General features: G+C 45.6%; 1 long non-coding RNA gene across 1 annotated transcript in view; it reads right to left on the bottom strand.

Moving 5' to 3' along the window:
- Positions 1 to 413: 413 nt before the first annotated feature.
- Positions 414 to 22,082, bottom strand: part of LOC142046242 (uncharacterized) — a 64,627-nt gene continuing 42,958 nt past the window's right edge. Inside the window, exon 3 of the long non-coding RNA XR_012655133.1 lies at positions 414 to 1,649. This is a non-coding gene — a long non-coding RNA (uncharacterized LOC142046242). The remainder of the gene's footprint in view (positions 1,650 to 22,082) is intronic.

Below are 22,082 nucleotides of genomic sequence, written 5' to 3'. Positions count from 1 at the left end.
ACCTGTCATGTTAACAGAGTTGGGAGATGGGGGAAATGCCACACAGAGATCCAGCCCCAGAGTAGTTGGACTGTAGGTTCCACCTTTGAGAAAGACGAAGGAAGCCAGGCTTGTGTATTTGAGAGGGACAAGAAGGGTATAAAGCACAGTTCACCCGGTATCTATGGTAGTATCTCTTACTTCCATTAATATATATCACAATGTTTACAGTGCCAGTGTACAAAACTGAGACGCATGCAAACAGACAAAATACAATGAGGGAAAAATTGCCCTCCCCATTCGCCACCTATCAGGCTGGGGAGCTTACGACCTCTGCCTTGCAGCAGGGGGGTAGGGTAGGGACTTCTGCCCAGCAGGGAGGAGGGTCTTGGGGCTTCAGCCCCACTGAGTGTGCCTCCAGAGCTCAGGGCTTCAGCAGGTGCCTCCCACGTATTGTTGTATGTGGCTCAGAGGGTCAGTAAGTTTGGCAACCCCTGTTCTAGATTTACAATGGCAGAGTTGTTCCTCAGACTCATAATATAGTCCCTTGCCAATGTCGCTACCAAATGGGCTGAGTTTGAACTAATGAAGACTCTCTCTCTATTCCCATTCCTCATGGCCTTTTCCACTTTGCATTCCAGATCCAGAACATTTCAAGAATAAAACTAAAGAACATTGACAGAAGGGGGCATGCGTCTATCTGAAAAGGTTCAAAGTTCTGAAGATTAATTCTGTTCAAAATCCTGATGGAAAACAGATTATTTTCACAGCCCTCTCCTTTCACAGCTCAGTTACTGTTTAGGATTTAACACTATTGATGTTCAAAAATTATTTGACTGGGGTAAGTGAAGAGTTTTCCCTCACAGGCTGTCACAAGCCAACCGATAACTTGAAGATTTACCAGTAATGCAAATGGACCAAATAAAACAAAAAAAGTTTCCCAGTCTAGTTTACAATAAAGGCTTACGTGAATAAAGTTGTTTGACTTTGTAGTTGACTATGGAATTGTTTCAGTGCTCACGCCACTGAGTTTCTGTTAATCAATGACTAGTACTGAGTCACCAAAATCCCCTTGCACAGGCAGCCTTCTATTTCCTTAAGGTTCTTTTAACTGGGTGGGGTAACAGTTCACAACTTGTTTTATCACTGCTATCAGCAAATTAGCCATAAACCCTAGTAACAAAAATGTTCATACTAATAAAGTTAGTGCCAGTTTGATGCCGACAAACACCCAGAAGTTCTCATGTTTATCCAGAGCCTCTCCAAGCTTCTTGGGTGTGTGAATTGGGCTGGAAATAGAGACGGGCCCAAACCAGCATACAAGTTGGAATCCCCTGAATCTGGATCTAGATTTAGATCTGAACTTCACAACTGAGACCGATTACTACAGAGCTACCAAACAGTAACACTGGTTCTGAGCGCAAACAAACTTTGTGGAAGTTAAGTATTTCTATTATGATAGCACAGCGTCCCCGCCCCTGCACCAGGATCAGGGCCCCACTGTAAAAACACATGCAAAACAATTTCTGCCTCCAAGATCTTGTAGTCTAAAATGACAAAATGAATAGAGGATGGAAGGAGTAGATTGTGTGTGTTTGTGTAGCTCTGCCACAGACTCAGTGTTTGATGTTGAACAAGTCACTAATTCCTCTGTGCTTCAGTTTCTCCATCTGCAAAATAAGGATAATACCTTGGTAAAGGATTTGAAATCTGAGATCGCTTTTCTTGCGAGTATTATCATTGACAACAGAATGTACCATCAAAATATCTGTTCTTTCAGGTTGAACCAGCATGTAAGTTGTTATCCTGCACAGCTACAGGAATACTCAGACTTCTAGCATAGAAACTTAGGCTGGAAGGGACCTCAAGAAATCATCTAACCCAGCCCCTTGTATGGAGGCAGGGCCAAGTATATATAGACCAACCCTAAGAGGTGCTTGTCTAACCTGTTCCTAAAAACCTCCAATATGGAATCCCAGACAAGTTTCTTTGGATGACTATGCCAGTGCTTAACTATCCTTATATTAAAAAGTTTTTCCTAATATTTAACCTAAATCTCCTTTGTTGCAGATTAAGGCCATTATTTCTTGACCTACCGTCAACGGACATGGAGAACAATCGATCACCATCCTTTTTATAACAACCCTTAACTTATCTGAAGACTTGTCAGGTTCTCCCTCAATCTTTTTTTCTCAGGACTGAACAGTGGTCTTCATCAAAGTACTGTACAGATGAGGTTACTATAATATTTTTTCAGATTGAAAGACCAATGCAGAAAGGGCAGTAAATGACTTAAAGACCACAAAGTCAGCGGAAGAGCTAACACACAGAACTCAAGTCTCCACACATTAGGAAGCAGTATTATCTAAATATGAAAGGAATTCACTATGGATAAAAGCCCCTTTGTTTTTAGTTTAAAGTCAATTTTTACAAAAAAATATTATTCATTTTTTTTTCTGATTTTCACCCTTCCTTTGTATAATATATAAAAAATAACTTAGTCTCACGCAATGTATTTTTCTATATATTACGATAATACATTAGTCTGTGTGTATATGCAAAGCTGCCTGTTGAAGTAAGACTATGTATTAGTCTAGAAGATACAGGCAAAAACAAAACACGCACAGACACAAGCTCTGAAGTGTGCGCACATCTGAAAGTACTGATGAATCTCAAGCCCACCACGTACACATTTCAAGTCGTTAGCAGATAATGGTTTAAAGATCTGACACTCTAAAATGGGAAGCTAATCATAGGCACAAACTTCTTAGGGACACAAAAATTCAATCCTATTCTTAAAAAAAGGTGAATTTTATTAAAAAAAGAAAAAGATACATTTGGAATTTAGGCTTTTGCTAGATTTTAAAAAACCCACTTACAAAAATTTAAACATCAAGAATAACCTTCTTGAAGTCTAGCTTAAAGGTTACAAACAAAACAAAAGCATTTGGGGTTAGCACAGAGGAGTCCATAAGCCAATAAGAAATAAAACAGAGATAAACCTAATTGTGTCTTTCTAGACACTTCCTGATCTACTTACATATCTGGGGTTTCAAGTAAGTAGGTCTAGGTATGATCTGATGATTTTCCATATCTGCCCCTTAAGGCTTCTTATAGCATTGCTGCTGTGTGTCTCCTTTCTCCGGAAAACAGACAGAGAAAGGGAAAGCTTTTCCCCCCAAAATTTTAAGAAGTTCTAGCCTTCCCATTGGCTCTTTTGGTCAGGTGCCCACTCCCTTCCTTTTACCTGTGTACTTCTTAACCCTTTACAGGTAAAGCAAGTAGAGAACAGCTACTAACAGGGATTTTATAGCTAACTAGCTGGCTTGGGTGTCCATAAAAGGGAGCTTCCCGCCATCCCCCCATTTATCATCACAGTCTACAACAGTAAACTGTTTATTCAAATGAAAAGTTTTATTTGGGGATTAGAGCTATATTGCTTTCTTAAACTCAGAGGTGGCATTGTGTTTTGAGTTCTGTTTTAGTTCTACAGAAAACTACATTAATGCTTTGAATTCTATTCATCGATCGATTGAATATATTCCCCTGGTCTTTCCATCCACCAAAATAAACCCCAATATTTACCCAGAAAAATTATCTATAGTTTTTGCACGGATTTTCACTGGTGTTGTTGTAGTGATAATAAACACTGAAATTCCCAGGAAAAAATTAAATGAAATAAAAAAAAAAAACTGAAAATGAAGTGCTCTAACTATTGAGTATCAGTTACATAGCACAGCACCTACAGCAAATGCTAGTCCCTCCGTTCCAAGTGTGTAAATCTAATTTTTACTTCTTTCCTTTAGCACTCTGGTCCACCAGATGATAGTTTCTTCTTTAGTTTGACACCAAGTTATAAATATGGGGATGAGTTTATCAGCCTCTCGACAGACAGTAAGATTAGATAAATTGTGAAACAAATCCTCTCTCTCTTCTACCCCAGCATTTAGGCCAAAGCCTTCACATTGGTTCCTAAGCAGGGCCATGCCTAGCCATTTGGGTGCCCTACGCAGTGCCCCCATTGGGGGGGAGGCTGTGTGGGGCCCCAGGCCTTCCCCCTCCCCCAGGGTCTGGGAGGCAGAAGCAGTGGGGGGCCAGTTATGGGGGCCCACAGGCCCAGAGGATTAGCAGCGGGTCTGGGAGCAGCCTGCTCTACTTCCCTCGCCCTGGCCCCAGTCATGTTGCTCAGGGGAGGGGACTTGGAGGAAGAGATTACCCCACTACCACCGACAGCAGCAGGAAGTGGAGCAGCCCAGCCCCAGTCCACTCTACTTCACCAGCTATCAGACGTGGCGCTCCGCTTCCCATCACTGGTGAGCACTGGGGGCGGTCTTTTCCCCCACAATCCAAGAGACATGGCTGGGGCCAGGGCAAGGGAAGCGGAGTGGGCCACATCTCTCTGCTTCCCGCCACTGGTGAGTGCAGAGGGCAATCCTTTCCCTGCACTCACTGGTGGCGGGAAGTGGAGCACCGCGGCTGAGAGCTGGCAGATTGGAGTGGGTTGAGGCCAGGTTGCTCCGCTTCGTGCTGCTGCCGGTGAGTGTGGGATTGCTGAGGGAAGAGGTGGAATGGGGGCAGGGTAGGGGCAGAGCAGGGGGGGAAGGGTAAGAGGCAGGGCAGAGGGAACTGTCCAGGGCCCTACACCCACCTAGGGAAGGTCCTGCCCCTTGCAGGGGGGGCCAGCCCAGGGATAGGACTGGTCACCAGGGCAGGTGCTGCCGCATATGCAGCATGCAGCTGCCTAGGGCACCATGAAATCTGGGGCAATTTGGTGCCCCAAAATTTCATGGTGCCCTAGGCCACTGCATATGCTCCACATCTTGCTTGATCAGGTCCAGTTTAAGTTGTGTACTGACAGCTCACGGCTGTGAGCTTGGCAATAAATGCACCATTTCCTCTGAATGGCAGTTATGAAAGGTTCAGGGAAGAAAGTTCCATTATTTGACCTTGTATGAGTCTGGTACAAGGAAAGATCTATGGATGACTACTAACACATCCATCCAATGAAGTGGGTATTCACCCACGAAAGCTCATGCTCCAATACATTTGTTAGTCTATAAGGTGCCACAGAACTCTGCCACTTTTACTGACACATGGAGAGTCAAGACAGGAAATAAAGGTCTTAAATAGGGCTGTCAATCACAGTTAACTCACATGATTAACAAAAAAACCCCAATCATTTACAAAAAATAATAATAGTGATTAATCACACTGCTAAACAATAGAATATCAATTGAAAATTAAATGTTTTGGATGTTTTTCTACATTTTCAAATATATTAATTTCAATTACAAACACAGAATACAAAGTATACAGTGCTCACTTTACATTATTTTATTACAAATATTTGCACTGTAAAGAAGAAACAGTATTTTGCAGTTCATCTCATACAAGTACTGTAATGCAACTATCATGGAAGTGCAATTTATGAATGTATTTCTTTGTTACATAACTACACTCAAAAACAAACGTTTAAAACTTTTGAGGCTACAAGTCCACTCAGTCCTACTTCTTGTTCAGCCAAATCGCTAAGACAAACAAGTTTGTTTATATTTACAGGCTCTAAAGTTTTACATTGTTTTACTTCTGAATGCAGGTTATTTTTGCAATTCTACATTTGTAAATTCAACTTTCATGATAAAGAGCTTCTACTTCAGTACTTGTATTTGGTGAGTTGAAAAATACTATTTCTTTTGTTTCTTTTTTACAGTGCAAATATTTGTAATTAAAAATATAAAGTGAGTATCATACCCTTTGAATTCTGTGTTGTAACTGTAATCAATTTAAAAATGTAGAAACACCCAAAAATATTTAAATGAAGGGTATTCTATTATGCTTAACAGTGCGATTAATAGCACAATTAATTTTTTTAATCGCCTGACAGCCCTAATTTTAAATTCTTGTTTGTCTCATCTTTCGAATATAGAATTCCTGCTGTTTGAAAGACACTTCATTTCAAGTCTGACACTGGGTAAGCCATCTCTTATATACTGTGGCTTTGTCTACACTTACAGTTTTGCAGCGCTGGCAGTTACAGCTGTGGTCGTACAGCTGTGTACGGCCAGCGCTGCAGTGTGTCCACACTGACAGCGACCAGCGCTGCAGTGTGTCCACACTTGCACCAGTTCGCCGCCGGCTGTTAGTGAGTGGTGACCATTGATGGGCACAGCTATCCCAGAGCCCCCCCCCAAACAAAAATAAAACACCAAACCACCTGCACGGCTTAATCTCTTCTTTTTATTTTTTTTTCCCACTTTTGTCGCTGTGGGAAGGGGAGGGTGCGGTCTTTCGCTATCCTGTTCCAATGACCGATGCTGGCCAGGAAAATCTGGCACCACGCCTCAAGAGGAGCCCCGCACCTTAGCACCTTTTTTTTTTTTTTTTTTTTTAAACTTACCCCGTTCCCAGCTGCCGGTCGCTCCATGGTCCGCTCCTTTAAGTGAGCGCCGGCTGGAGCGCCGGCATGGCCCCGCTCTCCGGGCCGCAGCTCAGACGGAGAGGCGGGGCTTGCGGTTGCTCCGGCCCGGGCTCCAGCGATGAGAGTTGGGCAGCGGCTTTGTCACGCTCCGCCAGGAGAGCGGATCACGGCGCTTGCCGCGCTCTGACCGGGGCTCCGCCGAGAGAGCGGGCTAGTCGCGGAGCTTGCACGCGCTACCAACCGGGGTGCGGCAAGGCCGGCAAGCTCGGCCGGAGCGACCTCACCCCAACGGCAAGGACCGGCTCTCCCGTCTGAAGCTCCCGGACTAGAAGCCCCCGCTCTCCCCTGGAGCTCCGCCGAGCGCCGGCAAGCCCCGCTCTCCTCTGGCGCCTGGCCCTTTAAATAGCCCCCTGAGCCCTGGGCAGTGAGGGGGGTATTTAAGATCTGGCGGCTCCAGCTGCCTCTGCCACCCCAGTCCTTCAAATAGCGTCCCGAGCCCGCGCCCCTCTTGCATATCCCCAGCGCTCCTGCGGCTATTAAAAGGTCCCGCGAGTAGAAGGGGTTTGGGGGGCTACTTAAAGGGCGGGGTTCAGCTGCCTCTGCTGCACCCCATGACCTGCCCCACCGTCCCAGCCCCCCCCTGCCTTCGCAGCCAGCTCTGCCCAGCCTCGCCCCCAGCCACCTCTGCCAAACCACCCTGTCCTGTCCTCCAGCAACCCTGCACCACCCTGCAGCCCTGCCCAAAGCCAGCCAGCCCCCACACCCTGTGCCCGCACAGCTCTGCACACTCTGCCCAGCCCGCACCCCCTGCCTTGTTTCCAGTCACCCCTGCTGCATCCCATGCCGCCTGCAACGACCGCCCCACACCCCTTTCTCCACCAGCCCCACCCTCCCTGCCCTGCCTGCAGCCAGCCCCTCCTCCAGATCCAGCCCCTGCCTGCCTTCAGCCAGCCCCATTCACTGCTGCCTGCAGTTTCCAGGGCAATACCTGCGGGAGCAGCTTGGAACCAACACATGTGCACCCCCCAGGGAGTGGCGGGGACCCACACATGGGAAACAGCGTCATTAATAACCAATCAACAGCATATATGATGCAATGTATATAATTATTATTCATATAGTTATGGAAGTAATATACATGAAAGATGAGAGGCTTTTTTTTAAGTCATCCCTGCCGTCTATGCTTCTTCTGCTATCTCCTTTCTCTGCGCCTTCTCCTTTATCTTGGCCGCCTGTTCCCCTTTTCATGGTTTCCTTATCCCTCAGTCTGCACACTTTTTTTTTTGTGGAATCAGATTCATAACTGCTTCACCATCTCTCTTAGTCTTCCTGTTGGTTTTTCTTAAGCTTTGCAGTCTTTCGAGTCTGCACGGATGGAGCAGTATTCAAGGTCACTTAAAAAAAAAAAAACACGAGAGATAAACTGTTACAGAGCCTGCATTGTTTTAAGAGTTTTGTAGCATCATTTACACATTCTGAGCATAGCACAGAGAGGCCGCAGCTGTAGATAGAGATGGCGAGTTTCCCACACATGCTCACAGTGTAAGGGGGGCTGCCTCGTGGCTCACCTGGGAAGGGGTGGGGTGGGGGTTGCTTCACTGTGGAAGCCATGGGTTTTCGTGACTTGGTGAAGGAAAGCCAGGCAGCAGTGGAATATCAATGGGCTTTCACCTCTAGGCTGCTTCAGGCAGCCATAGACCCCTGCTCCCAAACATTTGCATCCTATAATAAAAGCTTCTTACCAGGAACGGTCTTGCTGTTCTCACTACCAAGTCCAGCAGCTGCGCACTGGCTAGCTTCTTCCTGGCTGGAAAATGCCTCCTGCTGCATGACTCCTGGGAGTCTCCACACACCTCAGTAGCCTCCTCTTGGGTTCTCTCAACCTCCCCTCCTCTCCAGGCTCTGGCCAGGGCAGTGGATGCAAAGCGATGACCAGAGGCTGAAGGATGCTGGGATAAGTCCTATACCCTGGAGGCCATAAAACGCTGGTGAGTGTCCACCTGACACCGCGTGTCTTCGCTACACCGGAAGAGACCCAGGTGTACAGCCAGCGCTGCAAACAGGGAGTTGCACAGCTGTCGAGCTTTAAGTGTAGACACCTGCTAAGTTGCAGCGCTGTAACCCCCTCGCCAGCGCTGCACTTGCAAGTGTAGCCAAGCCCGTGACTACCTACGCTATCCAGCTCTCTGCTGAGTGATGGGGCGTCCATCTTTACTCCAAGATCCACAACCCGGAAATCCTGGACACCCATCATCGGGCATTGGCACTCTCACTGAAGACTTGTCGGATATCGTGACTCTCTAGTCAGACCTATGCACCAGCACTCCCAGTAATCTCGCTGACACACTGATTTCCTGAGGAAACTACATACATTGGTACCTCCCAAAACCATCCTAGCCACATGAGATGTAGAGACTCTCTACACAACATCCCACACAGATGAAATACAAGCTGTCAGGACAGTATCCCTGATGATGCGACAGCACACTGGCTGCTGAGCTCTGTGCCTTTATACTCACACCAACTATTTCCGTTTGATGACTCATATCTCCAGATCAGTGGCACTGCTATGGGCACCGCATGGCCCCACAATATGCCAATATTTATGGCTGACCTGGAACAACGCTCCTCAGCTCTCGTCCACTCTGCCCTTCTCTGCCTACGCTACATGATGACTCATCATCTGGACCATGAAAAGGACTCTGGAAAATATTCCACCACAATTTCAACAGCTTTCCCCCACCATCAACTCAGCCTGGACCAATCTCACGGAGGTCCCCACTTTCTAGCCACACGGTGCAAATCAGTGAGTTGTCACCATTTAACGCCACCCTATATCGAAAACCTACAGACGCTATGCTTACTATGCCTCAGCTTCCATCCCGGGCCCTATCACCCGAATCCATTGTCTAAGCCAAGCACTGAGGTACAACCGCTCTGTCTAACCCTCAGACAGAGGACCAAACACTCAAAATATCTCCACCAAGCATTCTCAACTACAGTACCCACACGACGGAAAATAAAAACAGATCAAGCGCGCCGACGTGTACCAGAAGCCTCTACTGCAGACAACAGAGAAAAACCCGCCTCCACTGGATCACTACAGCCCCCAGCTAACCCCTTCAATGCCTTCAGTCAGGGATCTTACAACCATCCTTGGACAATGACCCAAACTTTCAGGCCTTGCGTGGCAGGCAACTCGCCACAGCACCTGCAACCTGAATACGTATTTCTCACCGCAATGCCACATCGCCCATATGTAACTCTAGCTCAGGGACCATCCATGCACAAACCCCGATGCCACTCTGCCCACATACCTACCCGCGACACATCACAGGACCTACTAGATCAGCCCCCCTTCACCGGTTCTACCGCACGTCCAAAACCCCCTATATTACTATACGCCATCATATGCAGACAAGCCCCTCTGCTAATGTACAATCGGCCAAACTGGACAGTCTCTCAAAGGATAAATGGACACAAATATGGTATTCGGAAATATGGCAAATATACAACTGAGGAGAAAGAGCACTTAACCTTCCTGCCACACTTCGCAGACCTTAATGTGGGACCATCACTGCCAGCAAAAAACTTAAGGACCAGTTACTCAACAGAGAAACTGCTGAGCGTTTCATTGGTGCCATCCTCTGACACCATCAGCTCAGGATTAAACAAAGACTGTGAATGGCTTGCCAACTACAAAACCAGTTTCTCCTCACTTGGTTTTCACACCTCAACTGCTAGAACAGGGCCTCATCCTCCCTGATTGAACTAACCTCGTTATCTCTAGCTTGCTTGCTAGCATATATATACCTGCCCCTGGAAACTTCCACTACATACATCCGACGAAGTGGGTATTCACTCATGAAAGCTCATGCTCCAAAATGTCTGTTAGTCTATAAGGTGCCACAGGATTCTCTGCTGCTTTTACAGATCCAGACTAACAAGGCTACCCTCTGATACTGTATACTGAGTTTAAGATAATTTTTTAGCCTTAGAAAAAGCATCTGACCTGTTTCTGTGTCAGCACGTTCTTCCCTTTACCTTTCACTTGAACATCTTATGTCCCTTGTGGAAGATCCTTAATTAACCCTTATCTTACAACCTTCAGATGTAAGTTAATAGTCATTTGGGGTCATCTTTCCAAGTTTAAGCTGCATGGCATCCACCTGTTCTTGCCAGTCAGAATTAAATCTGGAGAGTGCTGAGTTGCTTGGTGATGTACGTCATTTGAAGATACAGCTATTTACCTATACAGCTGAGTGTGGACTTAATTGGGGTGCTTATGCTTTGATGTCTAAAATGCCATGAGGAAAAGCTTATTTATAAGAGGTTTTCCTGTGAGAAAAGGATGAATACCCACTTCAACATTTTACAGCCTTGCTTGAATCACTCACTCGGGGCTTATTTTAAGACACGGTTTTCATTAATAAGGAACAGAGTTCCCCTACATGATGTTAGACATATGCAGCCTCCCAGATGGTAAGGAATGACGCTTTAGGCTAAATAAGCAAGTGATGTATAGTGTATAAAACTAGCAGAATTATTTTTTCCTTTCTCAGGAAGCACAACTGGGAGTGCCTGGGTATAGTGATTGACCAGCATGTACCAAGACAACTACATGAAGTAAGTTTCCTTCAGTATAAATCATGCAAGCAAACAGCCATTTAGATGCAGAGTCTTTCCATGTATGCTACTGTTATTCTATTGACTCTTTGAATAAGTGTGGCTTCAGTTTGCCTTGAAAGAAACTCAGGGGTTTGATGAGGACTAAGTTTACCATTTGAAAACAGTCAGTCATTCTATGTAGGTGAATTTTTTGCCACTTAACTGAGAAACAAACTGAATAATATTCTCCTAGTTACTGTGGTACAGTAAACAAACCAGAGTGATCCCTTCAAATCATTGTGACTTACCACAGAAGCAAATAAATATTTACATGCTAATTGGAGCTGATCTTTTGGAAAATACATTTCCCAATATAGGTTTGTATCCCTGTAGTCTGGAAAAAGGGAAAGAAATGCTCCAAAGTTGTCTTTTATTCTGTTCCCTTTTTAAGGGGTCTTCTAAATTCCATAGTAAGAAGTCAAAAATATAAAGACCCCAAATGATCAATATTGAAGGAAATCCTGGTGGTTTGATTTGTCATTTTGTTAATACCACTTTCTATTTACAGAGGAACTCCCCCCTGAGAATCTCTAAACACTTTGCAGACACTGATTTATATGTCTCACGTAACAAGTCCATTAGATTGTAAAATGAGTATACTTAGCATTAGCTAACTGGTGAACTGAAACATAGACTTGCCAAAAGGTACACTAAATCTGTGGCAAAACCAAGACTATAAACTGATTCCAAGGCCCTTGCTCTAGCCACTAAACAACACTACCTCTGTTGGGCAGCTTTGCTACTATACTTCATGTACTTTTCACGGACAGATTATGAACCGCTCTAACAAACTGTTTATGCTGTTACATCATGTTCATACATGAAAGTAAGAGTACATGAAGAAGAATTTGCTTTCTTATCCCATATGAAAAACTTCATTATTTTAGAGTTGATGTTGTTCAAGTATCTTTCCTGTCAATGCAATTTAAAAAACAAAAAAAAAACCACACCACTATCATACCAAAGATAACCAGCTAAGGTGACTAACATCCCTGCTAACCTCAGTTCATATCCCAGGCCACCCAAATACCATAATCCCCAAATAATACTCAGAGACTCCTCAGCACCACAATTCCCTTTCATTCCCAACATACAGCCACCCATCATTAGGCTTGAAAGCATTAGATTTTTTTTTTAAATTTATAAATGTCAGTAAATTTCAATTTTACAATATACTCAAAACAAAAAGTGTTTCCATCAATAATCGACATTTACAGATCGCAAAATTAAAATGCTGCTTGAGAACTTAAAGAGTTCAATTTAAGGATATTTACTTTGCATATTTTTTACATGTGATGTTGACAATGTGTTTTAACAGTTACAAAGCTCTAACTTTTTTAATCTTAACATATGCTGTCATTAAATTATCATGACCCTCCATACTTTCCCACAAATGTGAAACTGTAAAGTGATACTTTAAACAAAAAAAAACCACACACACTAATACTGATTTCTCTTCAAAATTATAAGAAAAAACAAATTCTGTCGAGTCTACCCAAATGCACACATCAGTCCCTCCCAATCACACAGAAACACAATCTAAACTCTGATCCCAGAAAAAATTACTGTGTCTACAATATTTTATTACTACCTAAGCATTCTAAGGTAGAAAGTTGAGGCTGTATGTTTCAGTGATGTAGAGGAACTGTTTCATTGACAATTTATTGGAATTTAAATGGATCTTGCTAAGAGGTCTGAAATATCTGACATTTCTATCACTTTGTTCATCATTTTCTTATTTACTGTGCTTGCTGGCTTTAATTACTATGGTGGCTCTTGATATCAAGTTATAATTCATATTTTTGGAAATTAAATAATACAGACAATAGTACAGTTTTAAAAAACATAACCCATATTTGGCAAAGCGTAATATTATATGTTTGTGGGTTTGGTTACACAGAACAGAATGTGACAGAATCTGAACAAGGTAAACTTCCTTAACCAAGGTACTGCAGTAGTTATTTTAAGAAAGACAGGATGTCTGGATGAGGCCAGCCTTAAACATCACAAAAAAAGTCTCCTGCTGTTTGCTTTTACCAGTGAAGCAGAAAATAAGTTGGCTGAATTAAAAAATACATATGCTTTCTAAAACCTGAAGCTAAGTGTATTAGTGTCTCCATTTCTAATAAGACAGAGTCAACACCAATGTAAGGAGGCTAGTGTGCCTGTGTAGTACTGCCCTCTATTGGATCAAACCAGATCTATTATAACTGTGTGTTCTAGGCCTGTGGTTCTCAAAACTAGGGCCACCGCTTGTTCAGGGAAAGCTCCTGGCGGGCTGGGCCAGTTTGTTTACCTGCCATGTCTGCAGGTTCAGCCAATCACAGCTCCCACTGGTCGCAGTTTGCTACTCCAGGTCAATGGGATCTGCAAGAAGGGCGGCCAGCACGTCCCTCGGCCCACACCGCTTCCTGCGGCCCCATTAGCCTGGAGCAGCAAACTGCAGCCAGTGGGAGCCTAATTTGTGGATGTGGCAGGTAAACAAACCGACCCAACCTGCCAGGGGCTTTCCCTGAACAAACGGTGGTCCTAGTTTTGAGAACCACAGGCCTAGAACACACAGTTATAATAGATCTGGTTTGATCCAATAGAGGGCAGTACTACACAGGCACACTAGCCTCCTTACATTGGTGTTGACTCTGTCTTATTAGAAATGGAGACACTAATACACTTAGTTAGCTTCAGGTTTTAAAAAGCATTTTTTTTTTAATTTAGTCTAGGCCCTATACTCCTAACAGGTAACAGAGATTCTCATCTTGCGTAAATGGATACAGCTCCAGTGACTTCAGTGGAGTTTTGCCCAATTATACCAACTGAGGATCTGGCTCCTTTACTAACACTGGAGTTTTTGGCATAGAAGAGTCAGTTCTATGCAAACTCTTCCCATGAAGTTCCAAGTGCCCACAGTGTAAATTATAGCCTCTCTCAGTATTTCTACAGTACCCATCTGAATGGTATTTAAGTGCCAGTGACAGCCATAAAAGTCCCAGGTGGCTCTATATTTATTATGTCATGGCATATGAGTGACTCACCAGCCAGCATGCCCCCTTATGTCTAGGCAGAGGGTGCAAGAAGAGGACAGCCAACAGCTACTCCGGCCCAGCACCCATCTGCTTCTTTTCATGACTCAGCCCATATAACATTCAGTCTGACCCCTTCAGGGTAACAGAGTCCCATGATCTTACATCATGTCATCATCCTGACTTGGGCTTAATGGTCTCTGTCCCCTTATCAAAGGGCGTTCACACCAACTTCCTTAAGGGTAGGTAGGGGAAAACCAGGCCCTCCCTTTGTTCTGGACTCCAGTCCAGGGACCCTCTATAACAAGAAGCTGAGGTGTGCTCCCCTCAGACTCTTGGGGCTCCTTGGACTACTTCCTACTTTGGCGTGTCTCTAAGCCCTTTTTCCCAGTCCCTGCCTGGGCTCATTCATCTGCAGACTCTTCAGTCCTTCCCCTGGGCTCTGCAGAGCTCTTGCCTGTTCATGTAAAGAGAGACACATGCAAGAGTTTTCTCCATGGCTGTCTGGTTCCTTTTCTGCCACTCCCAAGGCTGACTAACTGTCTGTCAATACATTTCTCTTTCCCAAAACCCCAACCCTTAGGCTCTCCTTTTGTCAAGGCTCACTGCAGAAGCTCACTCCACTCCTGCCCTTTCCCAGCATCTCTCCTGGCTCTTTACCAGAGCTCGTTTCTTGGGAAACTATCCCCAAGCCTACTCTCCCCTGGGCCTCTTGCCTCTCTTCTATGCAGTGAATGCCTTCCTTTAGTAGTCACTCCCATTCCTCTCAGTGAGAATTCATCCTTAATTCAACCACACAGTTGGTCCTGGCCCACCCTCCAGTTGCACTAACTACTTTCTGGCTTCAGAAACCTCCTTCTTTGCCAGTTGGGTCATACACCTAAGCACAAGGGAATCAGATTTGTACATTACTGATTCTTTATGACTTTACAACATTATTTTGTGCCGCATGCCTTGGTCATCATCCATTTCAGCTCTCTGGCATACCCCCAATATACTTCTCCTACCCAGTTGCTCCCAAATATTGCTGCTAAGATCACCTTCCTCAAATTCCTTCACTGATTCCTCTTTCCTTCTGCATCAAGTTCAAGCTTCTCAATTCTCAGTGTCGAGACCACATGCTCTATATACAATATATACCCTCACCTCAATCTATGCACTTATTTTTTCCTACACCCCCTCACATTGTGTGTGCCATCATAGCCGGTCTAACAATCACTCCCTTTCTTCCATGTCATTAGTTTGCCCTGACTTTGCACCTCATTCTACAATGCTCCTTTTGTAAGTAACCTCCCCACTTCATGTGACATGTGTACCCCTCCTCTTCTATCATAGTGTAAAAGTCAGCTCGTTGCTAGGCACCACCTCATGGCTACACATGCCATATTAGTTCTTGGTTCTCAGGCACCACCCACCAATGGTCCCTCTGACAGTGTGATGTCTTCTCTTCCAGGGACGTGTCCTTCTAGCTAGGTCACCCTTTGGAGTCCACCCCCTTCAGGGTCACAATTGTCCAAACTAAAAGTCCCAAAAATGTCTTCAAAAGAATTCTTCCCCCTCTCTGGGGATTTTATTCAGTCTGTCACTCCCTTACTAAGCTCAATAACTCTTGTGATAGGCTTGTACACCTCTTTCATTGGTGTCAGTATGGAAGCCTCATTCCACCCTCTACTCTGGTTCCTGACCTAGAGCCCTGTAGTGAACAGCTAGGTCTGCTCCTTTACCTGTACTTCAGTTTTCCCTAGGCCACTTCCTACCCGACCTCTAAGCTCTTCTCTAGGTCTCAGTCTTTTTGTTATCAGGATCTCTCAAGCCTCCCTGCCTAGAGAGCTTTTCCTTATTCTCTCAGCTTTCTGCTGGTCACACATACTCTTTCCCCAGCTTTATCACCACATAAACTTGGCTTTTCCCCCCTTTACTGCAGCCACCTTCTCCTCTGCATGGAGAATTGCCTGGTTCCCTTCAGGTGATGCTCATTCTGTAATTAGGTTGGTTCAGGCCAGGGTCTCCAGCCAATGGAGCAAGCCAGCTGGTTACCCATAGCCTTCCTTAAAACACACTTCTTCTGCAAAGATTTCCAGCACGGATTTCACCACTGAAATTGTCTCTGCCCCTTATTATGTTTGAACTGCTGTCTCAGATACCATGGTAATCTGAGTGATTTTGTAAGTAGTTCTTATAAGGAAGGGACTTTGTCTTTCTGACTACACATTTCCTGCAGTGTTGGGTACATTTATTAGTGGTGGTATTACTATAATGCCCGCTAGCCCCAGTCATGGACCAGGACCCCATTGTGCTAGATGCTGTACAGATGGAGAATAAGAGATTGTCCCTATCTTAACGTTTACAGTCTAAGTGTAGGACAAGAGATGACAGACAGACTGTTGGGAGGAGTTTAAAATGCTCTAAATTACTCTCATTTAGAGCACCTTAATTAATTAGTAATGAAAGCATTTTAAAATCTGATTCATGTCTTTGTTTCCTTTTCATGTTTCATTCAATTCCGGTAACTCAGTTTCACTTTTTTATTTTTTTCAGTTTTACTGTCTCATGTGGCAGCACAATGTTGAGCTTATATACGCTGCAAGGGAATGTCTTGAGATAAACCACAAACTGTTTAAGCAGCATTTAAAAGACGCATAGAAGCACCTCCTCTCACATTAGGTTTTGTAATGTCTAACTGTTGGCCCTAAATCAGAGGTGGGCAAACTATGTCCCGTGGACTGCATCTGGCCCATCAGACCTTTTAATCCAGCCCTTGAGCTCCCACTGGGGAGCAGGGTTGGGAGCTTGCCCCATGCCATAGCTCCACATGGCCCCTGGAAGCAGTAGCATGTCCCCCCTCCAGCTTCTACGTGTAGGGGCAGCCAGGGGGCTCCACACGCTGCCCCCACCCCAAGCGCTGGCTCTACAGCTCCCATTGGTCAGGAACCATAGCCAAAGGGAGCTACAAGGGTGGCACCTGCAGGTGGAGCGGAGCTCCCTAGCCAGCACTGTGTAGGAGTTGGAGATGTGCTGCTGCTGCTTCTGGGAGTTGCTTGAGGTAAGTGCCGCCCAGAGCCTGCACCCTCACCCACTGCCCCAGATCTGATCCCTCTCCTGCCCTCCAAACCCCTCAGTCATAGCCCAGAGGCCTCTTGTCATAAGCATAATTCCTAATTCTGAACCTTAGAGTCCAAAATGTGGGTGCCTGCATGAAACCTCCAAACTTAATTACCAGCTTGGATCTAATAGCACTGCCACCAGCCAAAAATTTCCAGTGTTTGGCTCACTCTGGTCTCCCCAAAACTTTCCCTGGGGGACCCCAAGACTCAGATGCCCTGAGTCTTACCACAAAGGGAAATAACCCCTCTCCCCTTGTCTTCTCTTTACTTCCTCCCCAGGCTTCCCCTCCGTGGGTTATCCTGGAAGATTACTGTACTTAAACTCCTTGAATTACAAAACAGAGAGGACAATTCACCTTTCCCCCCCCCCTTCTTCCCCTGAGGCTGCACACATTCACCCTCCGTAAATCTAACACAAAGAGAATTTCCCTTCCCTTCATTCCTTAGCCTACCCAGAGAAAACTCAAACAGGTCTTAAAAAGAAAGCTTTATATAAAAAGAAAGAAAAACACATAAACATAATCTCTGTATCAGGTTGACAATACAGGGTCAATTGCTCAAAAGAAAAAATGAATAAACAACCTTATTCAAAAAAGAAATACAATTTAACCATTCCAGCAACTACACACATGTAAATACAAAAACAATATAAAAACCTATATTATCTTATACCTGTACTTACACTTGGAAACGGAAGATTAGAAGCTTGAAGGTAGAAAGATCCCTCTCATAGCCGAGAGACAGACAAAGGGACACACACCCAAACATTCCCTCCCTGAGCTTTTAAAAATCTTGTTTCCTGATTGGTCCTCTGGTCAGGTGTTTGGTTCCCTTTGTTAACCCTTTACAGGTGAAAGAAACATTAACCCGTAGCTATCTGTTTATGACACTTCTCACCCCCCCTCCTGCACCCCAAGCCCCTCATCCCCAGCCCCACCTCAGAGCTTTTACCCCCAGCCAGAGCCCTCCCTCCCATACCTCAACCCCTAATTTTGTGAGCAGCCATTGCCTGCCATACAATTTCTATGCTCAGATGTGGCCCTTAGGCCAAAAGTTTGCCCACCCCTTCCCTAAATAGACCTGGCATAACTTCCCATGTGTATTTAATGAGGTAGAATATTTTAAATATTTGCTTTTTCATTGCACAAAATACAAACAGCTGAGTGAATTAACATTGTTACTTTTTTCCTGCTCTAAACTTCACACAACTGTGGACTCTGTGAAACAAATAAAAGATCATGTGTTTGGACAGAAGCCAAGTTTTATTTATTTCTGTGAAAGACTTAAACTACACCCAGGGAGAGCCAGCCACTATAGATTAGACTGTTACCCTAAGTTTCTTGCTGCTGTTTCCTGTAGAAAATAGTGGCTAGAAAATAAACATTATTTCCCAGAGTTCAGCCCAGTCACAGGTTACTAGCTTCAAGGCCTTTCTGTCATTTCATGTTTAAACACTCTAAAAATCATCCTTGAACTGCAGGTGTTCCTGCCAAATTACTCCCACCCCCCACACAGCACAAATAATGGCTTAAACATGTCACTGCAAATCTTCTTTCTCATTGTCTGTAAGATGGAGGGTTTATTTTGCTAGTCCCATTAAAACAGTTTATTCTAACATATCGATAATGAACAATTTCTCATTAACTACTATCGACTTGGAGATTCAATTTTATCTCTAAGGGCAGCTCTAAGACCCTATTTTGCATACTGCTCATCTACTACTATGTAGCATTGTGATACAATGAACTGTCACAGGACCAGCAGTATGTAAGAGACTGGTCAAATATCTGTCCATTCTGGATCTAGTGGCATTTAAATGTAGTTGGCCACAAGTTTAGTTACAATGTTTCATCACTGCACTTAAACCATGGGATAAGTTGTGACTAGTCTTAAAGTAGTAGCATTGGAGAGAAGTGAAGACTAAGGATTCCTACCTTTGGCACAGCAGCAATAAGGCTACCCAGATTTTAGCACTGAGTGCTGGGAGGAGCATATGTTTTGTGCACAGTGCATGAACAGGTAGGGGAGAGGCAAGCAGTAGACAGATCCATGGCTCCATCCCTCATATACCCACCAGTGGAACTGCCAGGTTGTATGAAGGGAGAGAAGGGGATATTTTGGACTCCAAACAAGGAGCATCACAATTATTTCCTGTCACAGAGTCACAGGGGTGATGCTCTGGAACTACTCCATATGAAGCCAGCCAGGACTCTAGGGGATCATGTCTCCTCTCTCCGAGCATACTGTCTCCCAAGCAAGAAGCTTACACTGTTCCACCTTCCTGGGTCTGACTTCGGAGCATTCAGCATCCCCTTCCACACCGTGCGCTTCTCACAGTAAGTCCACCCAGGCGGGGCTCCTGGATAAGTTAGAGGGCCCTTCATCCCAACTCTGCAGTCACATGTGATCTCAGCCAGCCCTTTTTTTTTCTTGCTTGGGGCGGCAAAAAACCTGGAGCTGGCCCTGGGTAAAACAGAAGGTTTATTAGTCAACAGAAACATGGCGTTAGCACAGAAATCAGTGACTTTCAGCCAAATCCACCACAAGGGGAAGGGAACCCAGAGCCAGGGCTCTGATCCTCCCCCGGCACCCCAAGCCAGCTGAGAGAGACTTACTTCCGGCTGCTTGGCCCTTGCCCTGCCCCTTGCTCCTCCTCTGGCCTTTGTCTCATTTCCCAGGCCAAGAGTCACCTGGTTGCATCCCTCTCCTGGGCCTTAGGTAACAAAGGGGCAGCCATAGCATCCGTGCAGGCAGCTGGAGCAGCCCCTGCAGAAGTCACACACCCTTATTCCCACCACCTAGACATTGGTGCAATACACAGGGAAACTGAGGCACACACCGCATTCATGCAAAACAGTAAGACTCACATACAACATAACAAGGGAAAATCCCCACTACATCCCATCTCTTCCCCCCTGCAAGACCGAATTGAGCAGGGTCACTTTAGCCAGTGACCTGGGAAGTTCAAGCCTCCCTCTCTGGGACAAAGCATCAGCTATAACATTTGTACTCCCCCTAATGTGGACCGCCTCCATCTCATTATCCAAGAAAAACAGACTCCACTTCAGGAGCTTGGCATTGGCCCCTCTCATCTGGTGCAGCCACGACAGGGCAAGTGGTCCCTGTACACAGTGAAATAGTGCCCAAATAGATCTGGCTGCAGCCGTTTAAGAGCCCACTCCATGGCCAGGCATTCCTTCTCTGTGGCTCCTTAGCCCTGCAGCAGCAGCAGCTTCCCGCTCAGGTACAAGATGGGTGTTTTTCACCCTTTGCACTGGCCTGCCTCAGCACCATGCCAAGCCCTGTGTCTGAGGCATCAGTGAACCCCATAAAGGACTTGTCAAAGTCTGGGTTTCCCAGCACCGGGCACTTGACCAGATCCTCCTTCAGAGTGCAGAGAGTCCTCCGGCACAGCCCAGTCCAGACCAGCTTGTCTGGCTTACCCTTCTTGCATAGCTCAGTGATGGGAGCTGACACAGAGCTAAAGTGCGGCACAAGCCTCTGGTAGTGCCCTGCCATCCCAGTAAAGGCCTGGGCCTGCTTCTTAGTCTGGGGAGCAGGCCAGTCTCTGATCACTCCCACCTTGGGTGTCTCTGGCTTTAGGCAGCCGCTTCCCACCTTGTGGTCCAGATACAACACCTCTACCATCTCCACCTTGCATGTCCTAGCTTTTACAGTCAGCCCTGCATCCTGGAGACAACTTAGCCCCCTCTTCACCTGGGACACATGGTCCTCCCAGGTTTGGCTAAAGGCATAAATATCATCAATGTACGCTAGGGTAAAATTCTCCTTCCCCCTCAGTAACTGATCCTGCTGGCACTGGCAGGCGACAGGCGTCTCCTTGAGGTCAAAAGGTAGGACTGGAGATTGGTACAGCCCCACAGGGGTGACAAAAGCAAGTTTCAAACTGGCATCTGGATCCAAAAGCACCTGCCAGTAGCCTTTGGTGAGATCCCTGGTCATGGGGTACCGAGTCCCTCCCAACCCATCCAGGATCCCATCAGGCCTAGGCATGGGCAGGAACCAGACATGGTGATGGCATTGATCTTCTGATGGGCCACACAGAATTGGATCGACCCCTCCTTCCTGGGGACTAGCACCATGGAATAGGCCCCTGGGGCTGATGGATGGCTGGATCACCCCTAAAACCATCATGTCTCTGACCTCTCCCTCCAGGGCCTGGGCTGTGTTCCCAGTTACTCTGAATGGGGAACACCAGATGGGAGCCCTGGCTCCTGTCTCCACCCAGTGGACAGCTTGGTTAGTGAGCCCAGGCCAGTTGGAAAACATCGTTCTCCTCATTCAGCTGCTTGATGACCTTGAAGGGCCCATCCCAGACAGCTTGCAACTTATTCTTCCTCAGCAGGATGAGAACCCTCACTGGTCCCCGGTGCTATAGGCTGAGCTGTCGTACCAGACCTTCTGCCTCCCTTGGGCCCTGGCTAGGATCTCCCTGACTGGACCCATGAGTGTCATAAACAGATAGCTAAGGGTTAATGTCTCTTTCATCTGTAAAGGGTTAACAAACAGGGAACTAAACACCTGACCAGGGGACCAATCAGGAGACAAGATACTTTCAACCCTGTGTGGATGGAAGTTTTGGGTGTGGGTCCTTTGTTCTGTGTGTGTGTCTTTTCTCGGGGGTATAAGAGGGACCAGACATTACTACAGGCTCTCTAAAGTTCTGTTCAAATAGTAAGTAGAACAGGCAATTTAAGCTTTTTAATTGTTCGTTTTACTCTATTTGCACGTATGGATCTGGCTGGTTAACTCTTATATGTGTAGTTTCTGGGAATATTTTGATTTGTATCGGTACTGGAGGAAGGGTTTCTTCCTTTGTCTGTAAACTATAGGACCCTGTAATATTTACATCTTGAAGTTACAGAGATAATT

This window comes from Chelonoidis abingdonii, chromosome 2 (genome assembly GCF_003597395.2).
Source record: "Chelonoidis abingdonii isolate Lonesome George chromosome 2, CheloAbing_2.0, whole genome shotgun sequence".
Taxonomy (NCBI): Eukaryota; Metazoa; Chordata; order Testudines; family Testudinidae; genus Chelonoidis; species Chelonoidis abingdonii.
This window is presented reverse-complemented; position numbering and strand designations above follow the sequence as displayed.